Raw genomic sequence first — 24,900 nt, 5'->3', positions numbered from 1 at the left:
GAGTATTACATAGTACCCGGTCTGATCGGATACAGGTCGGGGAGTATTACATAGTACCTGGTCTGATCGAATACAGGTGGGGGAGTATTACATAGTACCTGGTCTGTTAGGATACAGGTGGGGGAGTATTGCATAGTACCTGGTCTGATCGGATACAGGTCGGGGAGTATTACATAGTGCCTGGTCTGATAGAGCTGGGGGGAGTATTACACAGTACCTGGTCTAATCGGATACAGGTCGGGGAGTATTACAAAGTATCTGGTCTGATCAGATACAGGTGTGGGGTGTATTACATTGTACCTGGTCTGATCGGATACAGGTGTGGGGGGTATTACATTGTACCCGGTCTGATCGGATACAGGTGGGGGAGGATTACATAGTACCTGGTCTGTTCGGATACAGGTGGGGGAGAATTACATAGTACCTGGTCTGACCGGATACAGGCGGGGGAGTATTGCAGAGTAACCGGTCTGATCGGATACAGGTGGGGGAGTATTACATTGTACCTGGTCTGATACAGGTCGGGGAGTATTACATAGTACCTGGTCTGATAGAGAGGGGGAGTATTACATAGTACCTGGTCTGACCGGATACAGGTGGGGGAGTATTATATAGTACCTGGTCTGATCGGATACAGGTGGGGGAGTATTACATAGTACCTGGTCTGATCGGATACAGGTGGGGGAGTATTACATAGTACCTGGTCTGATAGAGGGGGGGGGGATTATTATATAGTACCTGGTCTGATCGGATACAGGTTGGGGAGTATTACATAGTACCCGGTCTGATCGGATACAGGTGGGGGAGTATTACATAGTGCCTGGTCTGATAGAGCTGGGGGAGTTTTACACAGAACCTGTTCTAATCTGATACAGGTCGGGGAGTATTACATTGTACCTGGTCTGATCGGATACAGGTGGGGGTGTATTACATAGTACCTGGGCTGATCAGATACAGGTGGGGGAGTATTACATAGTACCTGTTCTGATCGGATACAGGTGGGGGAGTATTAAATAGTACCTGGTCTGATCGGATACAGTTGGGGGTATTACATAGTATCTGGTCTGATACAGGTGGGGGATTATTACATAGTATCTGGTCTGATCGGATACAGGTGGGGGAGTATTACATAGTACCTGGTCTGATCGGATACAGGTCGGGGAGTATTACATAGTACCTGGTCTGATCGGATACAGGTGGGGAAGTATTACATAGTACCTGGTCTGATCGAATACAGGCGAGGGAGTATTAAATAGTACCTGGTCTGGTCAGATTCAGGTGAGAGTATTACATAGTACCTGGTCTGATCGGATACATGTGGGGGAGTATGACATAGTACCTGGTCTGATAAAGAGGGGGGATATTACATAGTACCTTGTCTGATACAGGTGGGGGAGTATTACATAGTATCTGGTCTGATCGGATACAGGTGGGGGAGTATTACATAGTACCTGGTCTGTTCGGATACAGGTGGGGGAGTATTGCATAGTACCTGGTCTGATCGGATACAGGTCGGGGAGTATTACATAATATCTGGTCTGATCGGATACAGGTGGGGGAGTATTACATGGTACCTGGTCTGATCGGATACAGGTGGGGGTATTACATAACACCTGGTCTGATACAGGTCGGGGAGTATTACATAGTATCTGGTCTGATTGGATACAGGTGGGGGAGTATTACATAGTACCTGGTCTGATCAGATACAGGTGGGGGAGTATTACATAGTACTTGGTCTGATCGGATACAGGTGGGGGAGTATTACATAGTACCTGGTCTGATCGGATACAGGTGGGGGTATTACATATAACCTGGTCTGATACAGGTGGGGGAGTATTACATAGTATCTGGTCTGATCGGATACAGGTGGGGGAGTATTATATAGTACTTGGTCTGATCGGATACAGGTGGGGGAGTATTACATAGTACCTGGTCTTATAGAGAGGGGGAATATTACATACTACCTGGTCTGATACAGGTGGGGGAGTATTACATAGTATCTGGTCTGATCGGATACAGGTGGGGGAGTATTACATAGTATCTGGTCTGATCGGATACAGGTGGGGGAGTATTATATAGTACCTGGTCTGATCGGATACAGGTGGGGGAGTATTACATAGTACCTGGTCTGATCGGATACAGGTGGGGGAGTATTACATAGTACCTGGTCTGATAGACGAAGGGGGGGGATTATTATATAGTACCTGTTTTGATCGGATACAGGTTGGGGAGTATTACATAGTACCCGGTCTGATCGGATACAGGTGGGGGAGTATTACAAAGTATCTGGTCTGATCAGATACAGGTGTGGGGGGTATTACATTGTACCTGGTCTGATTGGATACAGGTGGGGGAGTATTACATAGTACCTGGTCTGATCAGATACAGGTGGGGGAGTACAAAATTGTACCTGGTCTGATCGGATACATGTGGGGGAGTATTACATAGTACCTGGTCTGATCGGATACAGTTGGGGGAGTATTACATAGTACCTGGTCTGATCGGATACAGGTGGGGGAGTATTACATAGTACCTGGTCTGATCGGATACAGGTGGGGAAGTATTACATAGTACCTGGTCTGATCGAATACAGGTGAGGGAGTATTAAAAAGTACCTGGTCTGGTCAGATTCAGGTGAGAGTATTACATAGTACCTGGTCTGATCGGATACAGGTGGGGGAGTATTACATGGTACCTGGTCTGATAGACGAAGGGGGGGGGATTATTATATAGTACCTGTTTTGATCGGATACAGGTTGGGGAGTATTACATAGTACCCGGTCTGATCGGATACAGGTGGGGGAGTATTACAAAGTATCTGGTCTGATCAGATACAGGTGTGGGGGGTATTACATTGTACCTGGTCTGATTGGATACAGGTGGGGGAGTATTACATAGTACCTGGTCTGATCAGATACAGGTGGGGGAGTACAAAATTGTACCTGGTCTGATCGGATACATGTGGGGGAGTATTACATAGTACCTGGTCTGATCGGATACAGTTGGGGGAGTATTACATAGTACCTGGTCTGATCGGATACAGGTGGGGGAGTATTACATAGTACCTGGTCTGATCGGATACAGGTGGGGAAGTATTACATAGTACCTGGTCTGATCGAATACAGGTGAGGGAGTATTAAAAAGTACCTGGTCTGGTCAGATTCAGGTGAGAGTATTACATAGTACCTGGTCTGATCGGATACAGGTGGGGGAGTATTACATGGTACCTGGTCTGATCGGATACAGGTGGGGGTATTACATAACACCTGGTCTGATACAGGTCGGGGAGTATTACATCGTATCTGGTCTGATCGGATACAGGTGGGGGAGTATTACATAGTACCTGGTCTGATCAGATACAGGTGGGGGACTATTACATAGTACTTGGTCTGATCGGATACAGGTGGGGGAGGATTACATAGTACCTGGTCTGTTCGGATACAGGTTGGGGAGTATTACATAGTACCTACAGGTGGGGGAGTATTACATAGTACCTGGTCTGATCGGATACAGGTGGGGGAGTATTAACTAGTACCTGGTCTGATAGAGGGGGGGGGGGGGATTATTATATAGTACCTGGTCTGATCGGATACAGGTGGGGGAGTATTAAATAGTGCCTGGTCTGATAGAGCTGGGGGAGTATTACACAGTACCTGGTCTGATCGGATACAGGTCGGGGAGTATTACAAAGTATCTGGTCTGATCAGACACAGGTGTGGGGGGTATTACATTGTACCTGGTCTGATCGGATACAGGTGTGGGGGGTATTACATTGTACTTGGTCTGATCGGATACAGGTGGGGGAGGATTACATAGTACCTGGTCTGACAGGATACAGGCGGGGGAGTATTGCATAGTACCCGGTCGGATCGGATACAGGTGGGGGAGTATTACATTGTACCTGGTCTGATACAGGTGGGGGAGTATTACATAGTACCTGGTCTGATAGAGAGGGGGAGTATTACATAGTACCTGGTCTGATCGGATACAGGTGGGGGAGTATTACATAGTACCTGGTCTGATCGGATACAGGTGGGGGAGTATTACATAGTACCTGGTCTGATAGAGGGGGGGGGGGGGGGGATTATTATATAGTACCTGGTCTGATCGGATACAGGTGGGGGAGTATTACAAAGTATCTGGTCTGATCAGATACAGGTGTGGGGGGTATTACATTGTACCTGGTCTGATCGGATACAGGTGGGGGAGTATTACATAGTACCTGGTCTGATCAGATACAGGTGGGGGAGTACAAAATTGTACCTGGTCTGATCGGATACATGTGGGGGAGTATTACATAGTACCTGGTCTGATCGGATACAGTTGGGGGTATTACATAGTATCTGGTCTGATACAGGTGGGGGAGTATGACATAGTACCTGGTCTGATAAAGAGGGGGAATATTACATAGTACCTGGTCTGATACAGGTTGGGGAGTATGACATAGTACCTGGTCTGATCGGATACAGATGGGAGTATTACATAGTATCTGGTCTGATCGGATACAGGTGGGGGAGTATTACATAGTACCTGGTCTGATCGGATACAGGTCGGGGAGTATTACATAGTACCTGGTCTGATCGGATACAGGTGGGGAAGTATTACATAGTACCTGGTCTGATCGAATACAGGTGAGGGAGTATTAAAAAGTACCTGGTCTGGTCAGATTCAGGTGAGAGTATTACATAGTACCTGGTCTGATCGGATACAGGTTGGGGAGTATTACATGGTACCTGGTCTGATCGGATACAGGTGGGGGTATTACATAACACCTGGTCTGATACAGGTCGGGGAGTATTACATCGTATCTGGTCTGATCGGATACAGGTGGGGGAGTATTACATAGTACCTGGTCTGATCAGATACAGGTGGGGGACTATTACATAGTACTTGGTCTGATCGGATACAGGTGGGGGAGGATTACATAGTACCTGGTCTGTTCGGATACAGGTGGGGGAGTATTACATAGTACCTACAGGTGGGGGAGTATTACATAGTACCTGGTCTGATCGGATACAGGTGGGGGAGTATTAACTAGTACCTGGTCTGATAGAGGGGGGGGGATTATTATATAGTACCTGGTCTGATCGGATACAGGTGGGGGAGTATTACATAGTGCCTGGTCTGATAGAGCTGGGGGAGTATTACACAGTACCTGGTCTGATCGGATACAGGTCGGGGAGTATTACAAAGTATCTGGTCTGATCAGATACAGGTGTGGGGGGTATTACATTGTACCCGGTCGGATCGGATACAGGTGGGGGAGTATTACATTGTACCTGGGTTGATACAGGTGGGGGAGTATTACATAGTACCTGGTCTGATAGAGAGGGGGAGTATTACATAGTACCTGGTCTGATCGGATACAGGTGGGGGAGTATTACATAGTACCTGGTCTGATAGAGGAGGGGGGGGGATTATTATATAGTAGCTGGTCTGATCGGATACAGGTGGGGGAGTATTACATTGTACCTGGGTTGATACAGGTGGGGGAGTATTACATAGTACCTGGTCTGATAGAGAGGGGGAGTATTACATAGTACCTGGTCTGATCGGATACAGGTGGGGGAGTATTACATAGTACCTGGTCTGATCGGATACAGGTGGGGGAGTATTACATAGTACCTGGTCTGATGATTATTATATATCTGGTCTGATCGGATACAGGTGGGGGTGTATTACATAGTACCTGGGCTGATCAGATACAGGTGGGGGAGTATTACATAGTACCTGGTCTGATCGGATACAGGTGGGGGAGTATTACATAGTACCTGGTCTGATAGAGAAGGGGAATATTACATACTACCTGGTCTGATACAGGTGGGGGAGTATTACATAGTATCTGGTCTGATCGGATACAGGTGGGGGAGTATTACATAGTATCTGGTCTGATCGGATACAGGTGGGGGAGTATTATATAGTACCTTGTCTGATCGGATATAGGTGGGGGAGTATTACATAGTACCTGGTCTGATCGGATACAGGTGGGGGAGTATTACATAGTACCTGGTCTGATAGAGGGGGGGGGGGGGAGTACCTGGTCTGATCGGATACAGGTTGGGGAGTATTACATAGTACCCGGTCTGATCGGATACAGGTGGGGGAGTATTACATAGTGCCTGGTCTGATAGAGCTGGGGGGAGTATTACACAGTACCTGGTCTGATCGGATACAGGTCGGGGAGTATTACAAAGTATCTGTTCTGATCAGATACAGGTGTGGGGGGTATTACATTGTACCTGGTCTGATCGGATACAGGTGTGGGGGGTATTACATTGTACCTGGTCTGGTCGGATACAGGTGGGGGAGGATTACATAGTACCTGGTCTGTTCGGATACAGGTGGGGGAGTATTGCATAGTAACCGGTCTGATCGGATACAGGTGGGGGAGTATTACATTGTACCTGGTCTGATACAGGTGGGGGAGTATTACATAGTACCTGGTCTGACCGGATACAGGTGTGGGAGTATTATATAGTACCTGGTCTGATCGGATATAGGTGGGGGAGTATTACATAGTACCTGGTCTGATCGGATACAGGTGGGGGAGTATTACATAGTACCTGGTCTGATCGGATACAGGTTGGGGAGTATTACATAGTACCCGGTCTGATCGGATACAGGTGGGGGAGTATTACATAGTGCCTGGTCTGATAGAGCTGGGGGAGTTTTACACAGTACCTGGTCTAATCTGATACAAGTCGGGGAGTATTACATAGTACCTGGTCTGATCGGATACAGGTGGGGAAGTATTACATAGTACCTGGTCTGATCGAATACAGGCGAGGGAGTATTAAATTGTACCTGGTCTGATCGGATACATGTGGGGGAGTATGACATAGTACCTGGTCTGATAAAGAGGGGGAAGATTACATAGTACCCTGTCTGATACAGGTGGGGGAGTATTACATAGTACCTGGTCTGATCGAATACAGGTGGGGGAGTATTACATAGTACCTGGTCTGTTCGGATACAGGTGGGGGAGTATTACATAGGTCCTGGTCTGACCGGATACAGGCGGGGGAGTATTGCATAGTACCTGGTCTGATCGGATACAGGTCGGGGAGTATTACATAATATCTGGTCTGATCGGATACAGGTGGGGGAGTATTACATGGTACCTGGTCTGATCGGATACAGGTGGGGGTATTACATAACACCTGGTCTGATACAGGTCGGGGAGTATTACATAGTATCTGGTCTGATAGGATACAGGTGGGGGAGTATTACATAGTACCTGGTCTAATCGGATACAGGTGGGGGCGTATTACATAGTACCTGGTCTTATAGAGAGGGGGAATTTTACATACTACCTGGTCTGATACAGGTGGGGGAGTATTACATAGTATCTGGTCTGATCGGATACAGGTGGGGGAGTATTACATAGTACCTGGTCTGATAGAGGAAGGGGGGGGCTTATTATATAGTACCTGGTCTGATCGGATACAGGTTGGGGAGTATTACATAGTACCCGGTCTGATAGGATACAGGTGGGGGAGTATTACAAAGTATCTGGTCTGATCAGATACAGGTGTGGGGGGTATTACATTGTACCTGGTCTGATCAGATACAGGTGGGGGAGTACAAAATTGTACCTGGTCTGATCGGATACATGTGGGGGAGTATTACATAGTACCTGGTCTGATCGGATACAGTTGGGGGAGTATTACATAGTATCTGGTCTGATACAGGTGGGGGAGTATGACATAGTACCTGGTCTGATAAAGAGGGGGAATATTACATAGTACCTGGTCTGATACAGGTGGGGGAGTATGACATAGTACCTGGTCGGATCGGATACAGTTGGGAGTATTACATAGTATCTGGTCTGATCGGATACAGGTGGGGGAGTATTACATAGTACCTGGTCTGATCGGATATAGGTCGGGGAGTATTACATTGTACCTGGTCTGATCGGATACAGGTGGGGAAGTATTACATAGTACCTGGTCTGATCGAATACAGGTGAGGGAGTATTAAAAAGTACCTGGTCTGGTCAGATTCAGGTGAGATTATTACATAGTACCTGGTCTGATCGGATACATGTGGGGGAGTATGACATAGTACCTGGTCCGTTCGGATACAGGTGGGGGAGTATTACATAGGTCCTGGTCTGACCGGATACAGGCGGGGGAGTATTGCATAGTACCTGGTCTGATCGGATCCAGGTCGGGGAGTATTACATAATATCTGGTCTGATCGGATACATATGGGGGAGTATTACATGGTACCTGGTCTGATCGGATACAGGTGGGGGTATTACATAACACCTGGTCTGATACAGGTCGGGGAGTATTACATAGTATCTCTTCTGACCGGATACATGCGGGGGAGTATTACATAGTACCTGGTCTGATCAGATACAGGTGGGGGAGTATTACAGAGTACTTGGTCTGATAAAGAGGGGGAATATTACATAGTACCTGGTCTGATACAGATGCGGGAGTATTACATAGTACCTGGTCTGATAAAGAGGGGGAATATTACATAGTACCTGGTCTGATACAGGTGGGGGAGTATTACATAGTATCTGGTCTGATCGGATACAGGTGGGGGAGTATTACATAGTACCTGGTCTGATCGGATACAGTTGGGGGTATTACATAGTATCTGGTCTGATACAGGTGGGGGAGTATGACATAGTACCTGGTCTGATAAAGAAGGGGAATATTACATAGTACCTGGTCTGATACAGGTGGGGGAGTATTACATAGTATCTGGTCTGATCGGATACAGGTGGGGGAGTATTACATAGTACCTGGTCTGATCGGATACAGGTGGGGGAGTATTACATAGTACCTGGTCTGTTCGGATACAGGTGGGGGAGTATTACATAGTATCTGGTCTGATCGGATACAGGTGGGGGATTATTACATAGTACCTGGTCTGATCGGATACAGGTGGGGGAGTATGACATAGTACCTGGTCTGTTCGGATACAGGTGGGGGAGTATTACATAGGGCCTGGTTTGACCGGATACAGGCGGGGGAGTATTGCATAGTACCTGGTCTGATCGGATCCAGGTCGGGGAGTATTACATAATATCTGGTCTGATCGGATACATATGGGGGAGTATTACATGGTACCTGTTCTGATCGGATACAGGTGGGGGCGTATTACATAGTACCTGGTCTTATAGAGAGGGGGAATATTACATACTACCTGGTCTGATACAGGTGGGGGAGTATTACATAGTATCTGGTCTGATCGGATACAGGTGGGGGAGTATTACATAGTACCTGGTCTGATAGAGGAAGGGGGTGGCTTATTATATAGTACCTGGTCTGATCGGATACAGGTTGGGGAGTATTACATAGTACCCGGTCTGATCGGATACAGGTGGGGGAGTATTACTAAGTATCTGGTCTGATCAGATACAGGTGGGGGAGTACAAAATTGTACCTGGTCTGATCGGATACATGTGGGGGAGTATTACATAGTACCTGGTCTGATCGGATACAGTTGGGGGAGTATTACATAGTATCTGGTCTGATACAGGTGGGGGAGTATGACATAGTACCTGGTCTGATAAAGAGGGGGAATATTACATAGTACCTGGTCTGATACAGGTGGGGGAGTATGACATAGTACCTGGTCGGATCGGATACAGTTGGGAGTATTACATAGTATCTGGTCTGATCGGATACAGGTGGGGGAGTATTACATAGTACCTGGTCTGATCGGATATAGGTCGGGGAGTATTACATTGTACCTGGTCTGATCGGATACAGGTGGGGAAGTATTACATAGTACCTGGTCTGATCGAATACAGGTGAGGGAGTATTAAAAAGTACCTGGTCTGGTCAGATTCAGGTGAGAGTATTACATAGTACCTGGTCTGATCGGATACATGTGGGGGAGTATGACATAGTACCTGGTCTGTTCGGATACAGGTGGGGGAGTATTACATAGTACCTGGTCTGATCGGATATAGGTCGGGGAGTATTACATTGTACCTGGTCTGATCGGATACAGGTGGGGAAGTATTACATAGTACCTGGTCTGATCGAATACAGGTGAGGGAGTATTAAAAAGTACCTGGTCTGGTCAGATTCAGGTGAGAGTATTACATAGTACCTGGTCTGATCGGATACATGTGGGGGAGTATGACATAGTACCTGGTCTGTTCGGATACAGGTGGGGGAGTATTACATAGGTCCTGGTCTGACCGGATACAGGCGGGGGAGTATTGCATAGTACCTGGTCTGATCGGATCCAGGTCGGGGAGTATTACATAATATCTGGTCTGATCGGATACATATGGGGGAGTATTACATGGTACCTGGTCTGATCGGATACAGGTGGGGGTATTACATAACACCTGGTCTGATACAGGTCGGGGAGTATTACATAGTATCTGGTCTGACCGGATACATGCGGGGGAGTATTACATAGTACCTGGTCTGATCAGATACAGGTGGGGGAGTATTACAGAGTACTTGGTCTGATAAAGAGGGGGAATATTACATAGTACCTGGTCTGATACAGATGCGGGAGTATTACATAGTACCTGGTCTGATAAAGAGGGGGAATATTACATAGTACCTGGTCTGATACAGGTGGGGGAGTATTACATAGTATCTGGTCTGATCAGATACAGGTGGGGGAGTATTACATAGTACCTGGTCTGATCGGATACAGTTGGGGGTATTACATAGTATCTGGTCTGATACAGGTGGGGGAGTATGACATAGTACCTGGTCTGATAAAGAGGGGGAATATTACATAGTACCTGGTCTGATACAGGTGGGGGAGTATTACATAGTATCTGGTCTGATCGGATACAGGTGGGGGAGTATTACATAGTACCTGGTCTGATCGGATACAGGTGGGGGAGTATTACATAGTACCTGGTCTGTTCGGATACAGGTGGGGGAGTATTACATAGTATCTGGTCTGATCGGATACAGGTGGGGGAGTATTACATAGTACCTGGTCTGATCGGATACAGGTGGGGGAGTATGACATAGTACCTGGTCTGTTCGGATACAGGTGGGGGAGTATTACATAGGTCCTGGTCTGACCGGATACAGGCGGGGGAGTATTGCATAGTACCTGGTCTGATCGGATCCAGGTCGGGGAGTATTACATAATATCTGGTCTGATCGGATACATATGGGGGAGTATTACATGGTACCTGGTCTGATCGGATACAGGTGGGGGTATTACATAACACCTGGTCTGATACAGGTCGGGGAGTATTACATAGTATCTGGTCTGACCGGATACATGCGGGGGAGTATTACATAGTACCTGGTCTGATCAGATACAGGTGGGGGAGTATTACAGAGTACTTGGTCTGATCGGATACAGGTGGGGGAGTATTACATAGTACCTGGTCTGATCGGATACAGGTGGGGGTATTACATATAACCTGGTCTGATACAGGTGGGGGAGTATTACATAGTATCTTGTCTGATCGGATACAGGTGGGGGAGTATTACATAGTATCTGGTCTGACAGGATACAGGTGGGGGAGTATTACATAGTACCTGGTCTGACAGGATACAGGTGGGGGTGTATTACATAGTACCTGGTATGATCGGATACAGGTGGGGGAGTATTACATGGTACCTGGTCTGATCGGATACAGGTGGGGGAGTATTGCATAGTACCTGGTCTGATCGGATACATGTGGGGCAGTATTACATAGTACCTGGTCTGATCGGATACAGGTGGGGGAGTATTACATAGTACCTGGTCTGATCGGATACAGGTCGGGGAGTATTACATAGTACCTGGTCTGATCGGATACAGGTCGAGGAGTATTACAGAGTATCTGGTCTGATCTGATACAGGTGGGGGAGTATTACATAGTACCTGGTCTGATCGGATACGGGTCGGGGAGTATTACATAGTATCTGGTCTGATCGGACACAGGTGGGGGAGTATTACATAGTACTTGATCTGATCGGATACAGGTGGGGGTGTATTATTTAGGTCCTGGTCTGACCGGATACAGGCTGGGGAGCATTGCATAGTACCTGGTCTGATCGTATACAGGTCGGGGAGTATTACATAGTATCTGGTCTGATCGGATACAGGTGGGGGAATATTACATGGTACCTGGTCTGATCGGATACAGGTGGGGGTATTACATAACACCTGGTCTGATACAGGTCGGGGAGTATTACATAGTATCTGGTCTGATCGGATACAGGTGGGGGTATTACATATAACCTGGTCTGATACAGGTGGGGGAGTATTACATAGTACCTGGTCTGATCGGATACAGGTGGGGGAGTATTACATAGTACCTGGTCTGATCGGATACAGGTGGGGGTATTACATATAACCTGGTCTGATACAGGTGGGGGAGTATTACATAGTATCTGGTCTGATCGGATACAGGTGGGGGAGTATTATATAGTACCTGGTCTGATCGGATACAGGTGGGGGAGTATTACATAGTACCTGGTCTTATAGAGAGGGGGAATATTACATACTACCTGGTCTGATACAGGTGGGGGAGTATTACATAGTATCTGGTCTGATCGGATACAGGTGGGGGAGTATTACATAGTATCTGGTCTGATACAGGTGGGGGGTTATTACATAGTATCTGGTCTGATCGGATACAGGTGGGGGAGTATTACATATTACCTGGTCTGATACAGGTGGGTGAGTATTACATAGTATCTGGTCTGATCGGATACAGGTGGGGGAGTAATACATAGTACCTGGTCTGATCGGATACAAGTGGGGGAGAATTACATAGTCCCTGGTCTGTTCAGATACAGGTGGGGGAGTATTACATATTACCTGGTCTGATACAGGTAGGGGAGTATTACATAGTACCTGGTCTGATCGGATACATTTGGGGGAGTATTATATATTACCTGGTATGATCGGATACAGGTGGGGGAGTATTATTTAGTAGGTGGTCTCATCGGATACAGGTGGCATTGTATTTCATAGTATATGGTCTGATCGGATACAGGTGGGGGAGTATTACATAGTACCTGGTCTGATACAGGTGGGGGAGTATTACATAGTACCTGGACTGATAGAGATAGGGAGTATTACAAAGTATCTGGTCTGATCGGATACAGGTGGGGGAGTATAAAATTGTACCTGGTCTGATCGGATACAGGTGGGGGAGTATTACATAGTACCTGGTCTGATCGGATACAGGTGGGGGTATTACATAGTATCTGGTCTGATACAGGTGGGGGGTTATTACATAGTATCTGGTCTGATCGGATACAGGTGGGGGAGTATTGCATAGTACCTGGTCTGATCGGATCCAGGTCGGGGAGTATTACATAATATCTGGTCTGATCGGATACATATGGGGGAGTATTACATGGTACCTGGTCTGATCGGATACAGGTGGGGGTATTACATAACACCTGGTCTGAAACAGGTCGGGGAGTATTACATAGTATCTGGTCTGATCAGATACAGGTGGGGGAGTATTACAGAGTACTTGGTCTGATCGGATACAGGTGGGGGAGTATTACATAGTACCTGGTCTGATCAGATACAGGTGGGGGAGTATTACAGAGTACTTGGTCTGATCGGATACAGGTGGGGGAGTATTACATAGTACCTGGTCTGATCGGATACAGGTGGGGGTATTACATATAACCTGGTCTGATACAGGTGGGGGAGTATTACATAGTATCTTGTCTGATCGGATACAGGTGGGGGAGTATTACATAGTATCTGGTCTGACAGGATACAGGTGGGGGAGTATTACATAGTACCTGGTCTGACAGGATACAGGTGGGGGTGTATTACATAGTACCTGGTCAGATCGGATACAGGTCGGGGAGTATTACATAGTATCTGGTATGATCGGATACAGGTGGGGGAGTATTACATGGTACCTGGTCTGATCGGATACAGGTGGTGGTATTACATAATACCTGGTCTGATACAGGTGGGGGAGTATTACATAGTATCTGGTCTGATCGGATACAGGTGGGGGAGTATTACATAGTACCTGGTCTGATCGGATACAGGTGGGGGAGTATTACATAGTGCCTGGTCTGATCGGATACAGTTGGGGGAGTATTGCATAGTACCTGGTCTGATCGGATACATGTGGGGCAGTATTACATAGTACCTGGTCTGATCGGATACAGGTGGGGGAGTATTACATAGTACCTGGTCTGATCGGATACAGGTCGGGGAGTATTACATAGTACCTGGTCTGATCGGATACAGGTCGAGGAGTATTACAGAGTATCTGGTCTGATCTGATACAGGTGGGGGAGTATTACATAGTACCTGGTCTGATCGGATACGGGTCGGGGAGTATTACATAGTATCTGGTCTGATCGGACACAGGTGGGGGAGTATTACATAGTACTTGGTCTGATCGGATACAGGTGGGGGTGTATTATTTAGGTCCTGGTCTGACCGGATACAGGCTGGGGAGCATTGCATAGTACCTGGTCTGATCGTATACAGGTCGGGGAGTATTACATAGTATCTGGTCTGATCGGATACAGGTGGGGGAATATTACATGGTACCTGGTCTGATCGGATACAGGTGGGGGTATTACATAACACCTGGTCTGATACAGGTCGGGGAGTATTACATAGTATCTGGTCTGATCGGATACAGGTGGGGGTATTACATATAACCTGGTCTGATACAGGTGGGGGAGTATTACATAGTACCTGGTCTGATCGGATACAGGTGGGGGAGTATTACATAGTACCTGGTCTGATCGGATACAGCTGGGGGTATTACATATAACCTGGTCTGATACAGGTGGGGGAGTATTACATAGTATCTGGTCTGATCGGATACAGGTGGGGGAGTATTATATAGTACCTGGTCTGATCGGATACAGGTGGGGGAGTATTACATAGTACCTGGTCTTATAGAGAGGGGGAATATTACATACTACCTGGTCTGATACAGGTGGGGGAGTATTACATAGTATCTGGTCTGATCGGATACAGGTGGGGGAGTATTACATAGTATCTGGTCTGATACAGGTGGGGGGTTATTACATAGTATCTGGTCTGATCGGATACAGGTGGGGGAGTATTACATATTACCTGGTCTGATACAGGTGGGGGAGTATTACATAGTATCTGGTCTGATCGGATACAGGTGGGGGAGTAATACATAGTACCTGGTCTGATCGGATACAAGTGGGGGAGAATTACATAGTCCCTGGTCTGTTCAGATACAGGTGGGGGAGTATTACATATTACCTGGTCTGATACAGGTAGGGGAGTATTACATAGTACCTGGTCTGATCGGATACATTTGGGGGAGTATTATATATTACCTGGTATGATCGGATACAGGTGGGGGAGTATTATTTAGTAGGTGGTCTCATCGGATACAGGTGGCATTGTATTTCATAGTATATGGTCTGATCGGATACAGGTGGGGGAGTATTACATAGTACCTGGTCTGATACAGGTGGGGGAGTATTACATAGTACCTGGACTGATAGAGATAGGGAGTATTACAAAGTATCTGGTCTGATCGGATACAGGTGGGGGAGTATAAAATTGTACCTGGTCTGATCGGATACAGGTGGGGGAGTATTACATAGTACCTGGTCTGATCGGATACAGGTGGGGGTATTACATAGTATCTGGTCTGATACAGGTGGGGGGTTATTACATAGTATCTGGTCTGATCGGATACAGGTGGGGGAGTATTGCATAGTACCTGGTCTGATCGGATCCAGGTCGGGGAGTATTACATAATATCTGGTCTGATCGGATACATATGGGGGAGTATTACATGGTACCTTGTCTGATCGGATACAGGTGGGGGTATTACATAACACCTGGTCTGAAACAGGTCGGGGAGTATTACATAGTATCTGGTCTGATCAGATACAGGTGGGGGAGTATTACAGAGTACTTGGTCTGATCGGATACAGGTGGGGGAGTATTACATAGTACCTGGTCTGATCAGATACAGGTGGGGGAGTATTACAGAGTACTTGGTCTGATCGGATACAGGTGGGGGAGTATTACATAGTACCTGGTCTGATCGGATACAGGTGGGGGTATTACATATAACCTGGTCTGATACAGGTGGGGGAGTATTACATAGTATCTTGTCTGATCGGATACAGGTGGGGGAGTATTACATAGTACCTGGTCTGACAGGATACAGGTGGGGGAGTATTACATAGTACCTGGTCTGACAGGATACAGGTGGGGGTGTATTACATAGTACCTGGTCAGATCGGATACAGGTCGGGGAGTATTACATAGTATCTGGTATGATCGGATACAGGTGGGGGAGTATTACATGGTACCTGGTCTGATCGGATACAGGTGGTGGTATTACATAATACCTGGTCTGATACAGGTGGGGGAGTATTACATAGTATCTGGTCTGATCGGATACAGGTGGGGGAGTATTACATAGTACCTGGTCTGATCGGATACAGGTGGGGGAGTATTACATAGTGCCTGGTCTGATCGGATACAGTTGGGGGAGTATTGCATAGTACCTGGTCTGATCGGATACATGTGGGGCAGTATTACATAGTACCTGGTCTGATCGGATACAGGTGGGGGAGTATTACATAGTACCTGGTCTGATCGGATACAGGTCGGGGAGTATTACATAGTACCTGGTCTGATCGGATACAGGTCGAGGAGTATTACAGAGTATCTGGTCTGATCTGATAGAGGTGGGGGAGTATTACATAGTACCTGGTCTGATCGGATACGGGTCGGGGAGTATTACATAGTATCTGGTCTGATCGGACACAGGTGGGGGAGTATTACATAGTACTTGGTCTGATCGGATACAGGTGGGGGTGTATTATTTAGGTCCTGGTCTGACCGGATACAGGCTGGGGAGCATTGCATAGTACCTGGTCTGATCGTATACAGGTCGGGGAGTATTACATAGTATCTGGTCTGATCGGATACAGGTGGGGGAATATTACATGGTACCTGGTCTGATCGGATACAGGTGGGGGTATTACATAACACCTGGTCTGATACAGGTCGGGGAGTATTACATAGTATCTGGTCTGATCGGATACAGGTTTGGGTATTACATATAACCTGGTCTGATACAGGTGGGGGAGTATTACATAGTACCTGGTCTGATCGGATACAGGTGGGGGAGTATTACATAGTACCTGGTCTGATCGGATACAGGTGGGGGTATTACATATAACCTGGTCTGATACAGGTGGGGGAGTATTACATAGTATCTGGTCTGATCGGATACAGGTGGGGGAGTATTATATAGTACCTGGTCTGATCGGATACAGGTGGGGGAGTATTACATAGTACCTGGTCTTATAGAGAGGGGGAATATTACATACTACCTGGTCTGATACAGGTGGGGGAGTATTACATAGTATCTGGTCTGATCGGATACAGGTGGGGGAGTATTACATAGTATCTGGTCTGATACAGGTGGGGGGTTATTACATAGTATCTGGTCTGATCGGATACAGGTGGGGGAGTATTACATATTACCTGGTCTGATACAGGTGGGGGAGTATTACATAGTATCTGGTCTGATCGGATACAGGTGGGGGAGTAATACATAGTACCTGGTCTGATCGGATACAAGTGGGGGAGAATTACATAGTCCCTGGTCTGTTCAGATACAGGTGGGGGAGTATTACATATTACCTGGTCTGATACAAGTAGGGGAGTATTACATAGTACCTGGTCTGATCGGATACATTTGGGGGAGTATTATATATTACCTGGTATGATCGGATACAGGTGGGGGAGTATTATTTAGTAGGTGGTCTCATCGGATACAGGTGGCATTGTATTTCATAGTATCTGGTCTGATCGGATACAGGTGGGGGAGTATTACATAGTACCTGGTCTGATACAGGTGGGGGAGTATTACATAGTACCTGGACTGATAGAGATAGGGAGTATTACAAAGTATCTGGTCTGATCGGATACAGGTGGGGGAGTATAACATTGTACCTGGTCTGATCGGATACAGGTGGGGGAGTATTACATAGTACCTGGTCTGATCGGATACAGGTGGGGGTATTACATAGTATCTGGTCTGATACAGGTGGGGGGTTATTACATAGTATCTGGTCTGATCGGATACAGGTGGGGGAGTATTACATAGTACCTGGTCTGATCGGATACAGGTCGGGGAGTATTACATAGTACCTGGTCTGATCGGATACAGGTGGGGAAGTATTACATAGTACCTGGTCTGATCGGATACAGGTGAGGGAGTATTACATAGTACCTGGTCTGATGGAGCTGGGGTAGTACTACATAGTACCTGGTCTGATCGGATACAGGTGGGGGAGTAATACATAGTACCTGGTCTGATCGGATACAAGTGGGGGAGAATTACATAGTCCCTGGTCTGTTCAGATACAGGTGGGGGAGTATTACATATTACCTGGTCTGATACAGGTGGGGGAGTATTACATAGTACCTGGTCTGATCGGATACATTTGGGGGAGTATTATATATTACCTGGTATGATCGGATACAGGTGAGGGAGTATTATTTAGTAGGTGGTCTGATCGGATACAGGTGGCATTGTATTTCATAGTATCTGGTCTGATCGGATACAGGTGGGGGAGTATTACATAGTACCTGGTCTGATACAGGTGGGGGAGTATTACATAGTACCTAGTCTGATAGAGATAGGGAGTATTACATAGTACCTGGTCTGATCGGATACAGGTCGCGGAGTATTACATAGTACCTGGTCTGATCGGATACAGGTAGGGGAGTATTACATAGTACCTGGTCTGATCGGATACAGGTCGGGGAGTATTACATAGTTCCTGGTCTGATCGGAAACAGGTGGGGGAGTATTACATAGTATCTGGTCTGATCGGATACAGGTGGGGGAGTATTATTTAATATCTGGTCTGATACGATACAGGTGGGGGAGTATTATATAGTACCTGGTCTGATCTGATACAGGTGGGGGTATTACATAGTACCTGGTCTGATACAGGTGGGGGAGTATTACATAGTACCAGGTCTGATCGGATACAGGTGGGGGTATTACATAGTACCTGGTCTGGTACAGGTGGGGGAGTATTACATAGTACCTGGTCTGATCGGAAACAGGTGGGGGAGTATTATTTAGTATCTGGTCTGATCGGATACAGGTGGGGGAGTATTATATAGTACCTGGTCTGATCGGACACATGTGGGGGAGTATTACATTGTATTTGGTCTGATCGGATACAGGTATGGGGTGTATAACATTGTACCTGGTCTCATCGGATAAGGGTGGGGGAGTATTACATAGTATCTGGTCTGATCGGATACAGGTGGGGAAGAATTACAGAGTACCTGGTCTGATCAGATACAGGTGGGGGAGTATTACAGAGTACCTGGTCTGATCGGATACAGTTGGAGGAGTATTATATAGTACCTGGTCTGATACAGGTGGGGGAGTATTACATAGTACCTGGTCTGATCGGATACAGGTGGGGGAGTATTATATAGTACCTGGTCTGATACAGGTGGGGGAGTATTACATAGTACCTGGTCTGATCGGATACATATGGGGGTGTATTACATAGTACCTGGTCTGATCGGATACAGGTGGGGGAGTATTACATAGTACCTGGTCTGATCGGATACAGGTGGGGGAGTATTACATAGTATCTGGTCTGATCGGATACAGGTGGGGGAGTATTACATAGTATCTGGTCTGATCGGATACAGGTGGGGGAGTATTACATAGTATCTGGTCTGATCGGATACAGGTGGGGGAGTATTACATAGTATCTGGTCTGATCGGATACAGGTGGGGAAGTATTACATAGTACCTGGTCTGATACAGGTCGGCTAGTATTACATAGTACCTGGTCTGAAAGGATACAGGTGGGGGAGTATTACATATTACCTGGTCTGATCGGATACAGGTAGGGGAGTATTATTTAGTAGGTGGTCTGATCGGATACAGGTGGCATTGTATTTCATAGTATCTGGTCTGATCGGATACAGGTGGGGGAGTATTACATAGTACCTTGTCTGATAGAGATGGGGGGTATTGCATAGTACCTGGTTTGATCGGATACATGTGGGGGAGTATTACATAGCACCTGGTCTGATCGGATACAGGTGGGGGAGTATTACATAGTACCTGGTCTGATCAGATACAGGTGGGGGAGTATTACATAGTACCTGGTCTGATCAGATACAGGTGAGCTTATTATATAGTACCTGGTCTGATCGGATACAGGTGGGGGAGTATTACATAGTACCTGGTCTGATCGGATACAGGTGGGGGAGTATTACATAGTACCTGGTCTGGCCGGATACAGGTGAGGGAGTATTACATAGTACCTGGTCTGGCCGGATACAGGTGGGGGAGTATTACATAGTACCTAGTCTGATAGAGGGGGGAGGGGGATTATTACATAGTACCTGGTCTGATCGGACACAGTTGGGGGAGTATTACATAGTACCTGGTCTGGTCTGATACAGGTGGGGGAGTATTACGTAGTACCTGGTCTGGCCGGATACAGGTGGCGGAGTATTACGTAGTACCTGGTCTGGCCGGATACAGGTTGGGGAGTATTACATAGTACCCGGTCTGATCGGATACAGGTGGGGGAGTATTACATAGTACCTGGTCTGATAGAGCTGGGGGAGTATTACACAGTACCTGGTCTAATCGGATAGAGGTCGCGGAGTATTACAAAGTACCTGGTCTGATCGGATACATGTGGGGCAGTCTTACATAGTACCTGGTCTGATCGGATACATGTGGGGGAGTATTACATAGTACCTGGTCTGATCGGATACAGGTGGTGGAGTATTACATAGTGCCTGGTCTGATCGGATACAGGTGGGGGAGTATTACATAGTACCTGGTCTGGTAGAGGGGGGGAGGGGGAGTATTACATAGTACCTGGTCTGATCGGATACATGTGGGGGAGTATTACATAGTACCTGGTCTGATCGGATACAGGTGGGGGAGTATTACATTGTGCCTGGTCTGATCGGATACAGGTGGGGGAGTATTACATAGTACCTAGTCTGATAGAGGGGGGAGGGGGATTATTACATAGTACCTGGTCTGATCGGATACATGTGGGGGAGTATTACATAGTACCTGATCTGATCGGATACAGGTGGGGGAGTATTACATAGTGCCTGGTCTGGTCGGATACAGGTGGGGGAGTATTACATAGTACCTGGTCTGATCGGATACAGGTGGGGCAGTCTTACATAGTACCTGGTCTGATCAGATACAGGTGGCGGAGTATTACATAGTACCCGGTCTGATCGGATACAGGTGGGGGTCTATTACAAAGTACCTGGTCTGATCGGATACATGTGGGGGAGTATTACATAGTACCTGGTCTGATAGAGCTGGGGGAGTATTACACAGTACCTGGTCTAATCGGATACATGTGGGGCTGTCTTACATAGTACCTGGTCTGATCGGATACAGGTGGGGGAGTATTATATATTACCTGGTCTGATCGGATACAGGTGGGGCAGTCTTACATAGTACCTGGTCTGATCGGATACAGGTGGGGGAGTATTATTTAGTAGGTGGTCTGATCGGATACAGGTGGCATTGTATTTCATAGTATCTGGTCTGATCGGATACATGTGGGGGAGTATTACATTGTACCTGGTCTGATCGTATACAGATGGGGGAGTATTATTTAGTATCTGGTCTGATCGGATACAGGTGGGGGAGTATTATATATTACCTGGTCTGATCGGATACAGGTGGGGGAGTATTATATATTACCTGGTCTGATCGGATACATGTGGGGGAGTATTATTTAGTAGGTTGTCTGATCGGATACAGGTGGCATTGTATTTCATAGTATCTGGTCTGATCGGATACAGGTGGGGGAGTATTACATAGTACCTGGTCTGATCGGATACAGGTGGGGGAGTATTACATAGTACCTGGTCTTATCGGATACAGGTGGGGGAGTATTACATAGTACCTGGTCTGATAGAGCTGGGGGAGTATTACACACTACCTGGTCTAATCAGATGCAGGTCGGGGAGTATTACAAAGTATCTGGTCTGATCGGATACAGGTGGGGGAGTATAAAATTGTACCTGGTCTGATCGGATACAGGTGGGGGAGTATTACATAGCACCTTGGCTGATCAGATACATGTGGGGGAGTATTACATAGTGCCTGGTCTGATCGGATACATTTGGGGGTATTACATAGTATCTGGTCTGATACAGGTGGGGGATTATTACATAGTATCTGGTCTGATCGGATACAGGTGGGGGAGTATTACATAGTACCTGGTCTGATCGGATACAGGTCGGGGAGTATTAAATAGTACCTGGTCTGATTGGATACGGGTGGGGAAGTATTACATAGTACCTGGTCTGATCGAATACAGGTGAGGGAGTATTAAATAGTACCTGGTCTGGTCAGATTCAGGTGAGAGTATTACATAGTACCTGATCTGGTCAGATTCAGGTGAGAGTATTACATAGTACCTGGTCTAATCGGATACATGTGGGGGAGTATGACATAGTACCTGGTCTGATAAAGAGGGGGAATATTACATAGTACCTGGTCTGATACAGGTGGGGGAGTATTACTTAGTATCTGGTCTGATCGGATACAGGTGGGGGAGTATTACATAGTACCTGGTCTGATCGGATACAGGTGGGGGAGTATTACATAGTACCTGGCCTGTTCGGATACAGGTGGGGGAGTATTACATAGGTCCTGGTCTGATCGGATACAGGTGGGGGAGTATTACATGGTACCTGGTCTGATCGGATACAGGTGGGGGTATTACATAACACCTGGTCTGATACAGGTCGGGGAGTATTACATAGTATCTGGTCTTATCGGATACAGGTGGGGGAGTATTACATAGTACCTGGTCTGATAGAGCTGGGGGAGTGTTACATAGTACCTGGTCTAATCGGATACAGGTCGGGGAGTATTAAATAGTAGCTGGTCTGATCGGATACAGGTGGGGGAGTATTACAGTACCTGGTCTGATCGGATACAGGTGGGGGAGTATTACATATTACCTGGTCAGATCGGATACAGGTGGGGGAGTATTACATAGTACCTGGGCTGATCAGATACAGGTGGGGGAGTATTACATAGTACCTGGTCTGGCCGGATACAGGTGAGGGACTATTACATAGTACCTGGTCTGGCCGGATACAGGTGGGGGAGTATTACATAGTACCTAGTCTGATAGAGGGGGGAGGGGGATTATTACATAGTACCTGGTCTGATCGGACACAGTTGGGGGAGTATTACATAGTACCTGGTCTGGTTTGATACAGGTGGGGGAGTATTACGTAGTACCTGGTCTGGCCGGATACAGGTGGCGGAGTATTACGTAGTACCTGGTCTGGCCGGATACAGGTTGGGGAGTATTACATAGTACCCGGTCTGATCGGATACAGGTGGGGGAGTATTACATAGTACCTGGTCTGATAGAGCTGGGGGAGTATTACACAGTACCTGGTCTAATCGGATAGAGGTCGCGGAGGATTACAAAGTACCTGGTCTGATCGGATACATGTGGGGCAGTCTTACATAGTACCTGGTCTGATCGGATACATGTGGGGGAGTATTACATAGTACCTGGTCTGATCGGATACAGGTGGGGGAGTATTACATAGTGCCTGGTCTGATCGGATACAGGTGGGGGAGTATTACATAGTACCTGGTCTGGTAGAGGGGGGGAGGGGGAGTATTACATAGTACCTGATCTGATCCGACACAGGTGGGGGAGTATTACATAGTTCCTGGTCTGGCCGGATACAGGTGGGGGAGTATTACATAGTACCTGGTCTGATCGGACACAGGTGGGGGAGTATTACATAGTTCCTGGTCTGGCCGGATACAGGTGGGGGAGTATTACATAGTACCTGGTCTGATAGAGCTGGGGGAGTATTACACAGTACCTGGTCTAATCAGAAACAGGTCGCGGAGTATTACAAAGTACCTGGTCTGATCGGATACATGTGGGGCAGTCTTACATAGTACCTGGTCTGATCAGATACAGGTGGCGGAGTATTACATAGTACCCGGTCTGATCGGATACAGGTGGGGGTCTATTACAAAGTACCTGGTCTGATCGGATACATGTGGGGCAGTCTTACATAGTACCTGGTCTGATAGAGCTGGGGGAGTATTACACAGTACCTGGTCTAATCGGATACATGTGGGGCAGTCTTACATAGTACCTGGTCTGATCGGATACAGGTGGGGGAGTATTATATATTACCTGGTCTGATCGGATACAGGTGGGGGAGTATTATATATTACCTGGTCTGATCGGATACATGTGGGGGAGTATTATTTAGTAGGTGGTCTGATCGGATACAGGTGGCATTGTATTTCATAGTATCTGGTCTGATCGGATACATGTGGGGGAGTATTACATTGTACCTGGTCTGATCGTATACAGATGGGAGAGTATTATTTAGTATCTGGTCTGATCGGATACAGGTGGGGGAGTATTATATATTACCTGGTCTGATCGGATACAGGTGGGGGAGTATTATATATTACCTGGTCTGATCGGATACATGTGGGGGAGTATTACATAGTACCTGGTCTGATCAGATACAGGTGAGCTTATTATATAGTACCTGGTCTGATCGGATACAGGTGGGGGAGTATTACATAGTACCTGGTCTGATCGGATACAGGTGGGGGAGTATTACATAGTACCTGGTCTGGCCGGATACAGGTGAGGGAGTATTACATAGTACCTGGTCTGGCCGGATACAGGTGGGGGAGTATTACATAGTACCTAGTCTGATAGAGGGGGGAGGGGGATTATTACATAGTACCTGGTCTGATCGGACACAGTTGGGGGAGTATTACATAGTACCTGGTCTGGTCTGATACAGGTGGGGGAGTATTACGTAGTACCTGGTCTGGCCGGATACAGTTGGCGGAGTATTACGTAGTACCTGGTCTGGCCGGATACAGGTTGGGGAGTATTACATAGT

Source organism: Salvelinus alpinus, chromosome 29 (genome assembly GCF_045679555.1).
Source record: "Salvelinus alpinus chromosome 29, SLU_Salpinus.1, whole genome shotgun sequence".
Classification (NCBI taxonomy): domain Eukaryota; kingdom Metazoa; phylum Chordata; class Actinopteri; order Salmoniformes; family Salmonidae; genus Salvelinus; species Salvelinus alpinus.
The sequence above is the reverse complement of the archived record's forward strand: the minus strand, read 5'-3'. Positions refer to the sequence as shown.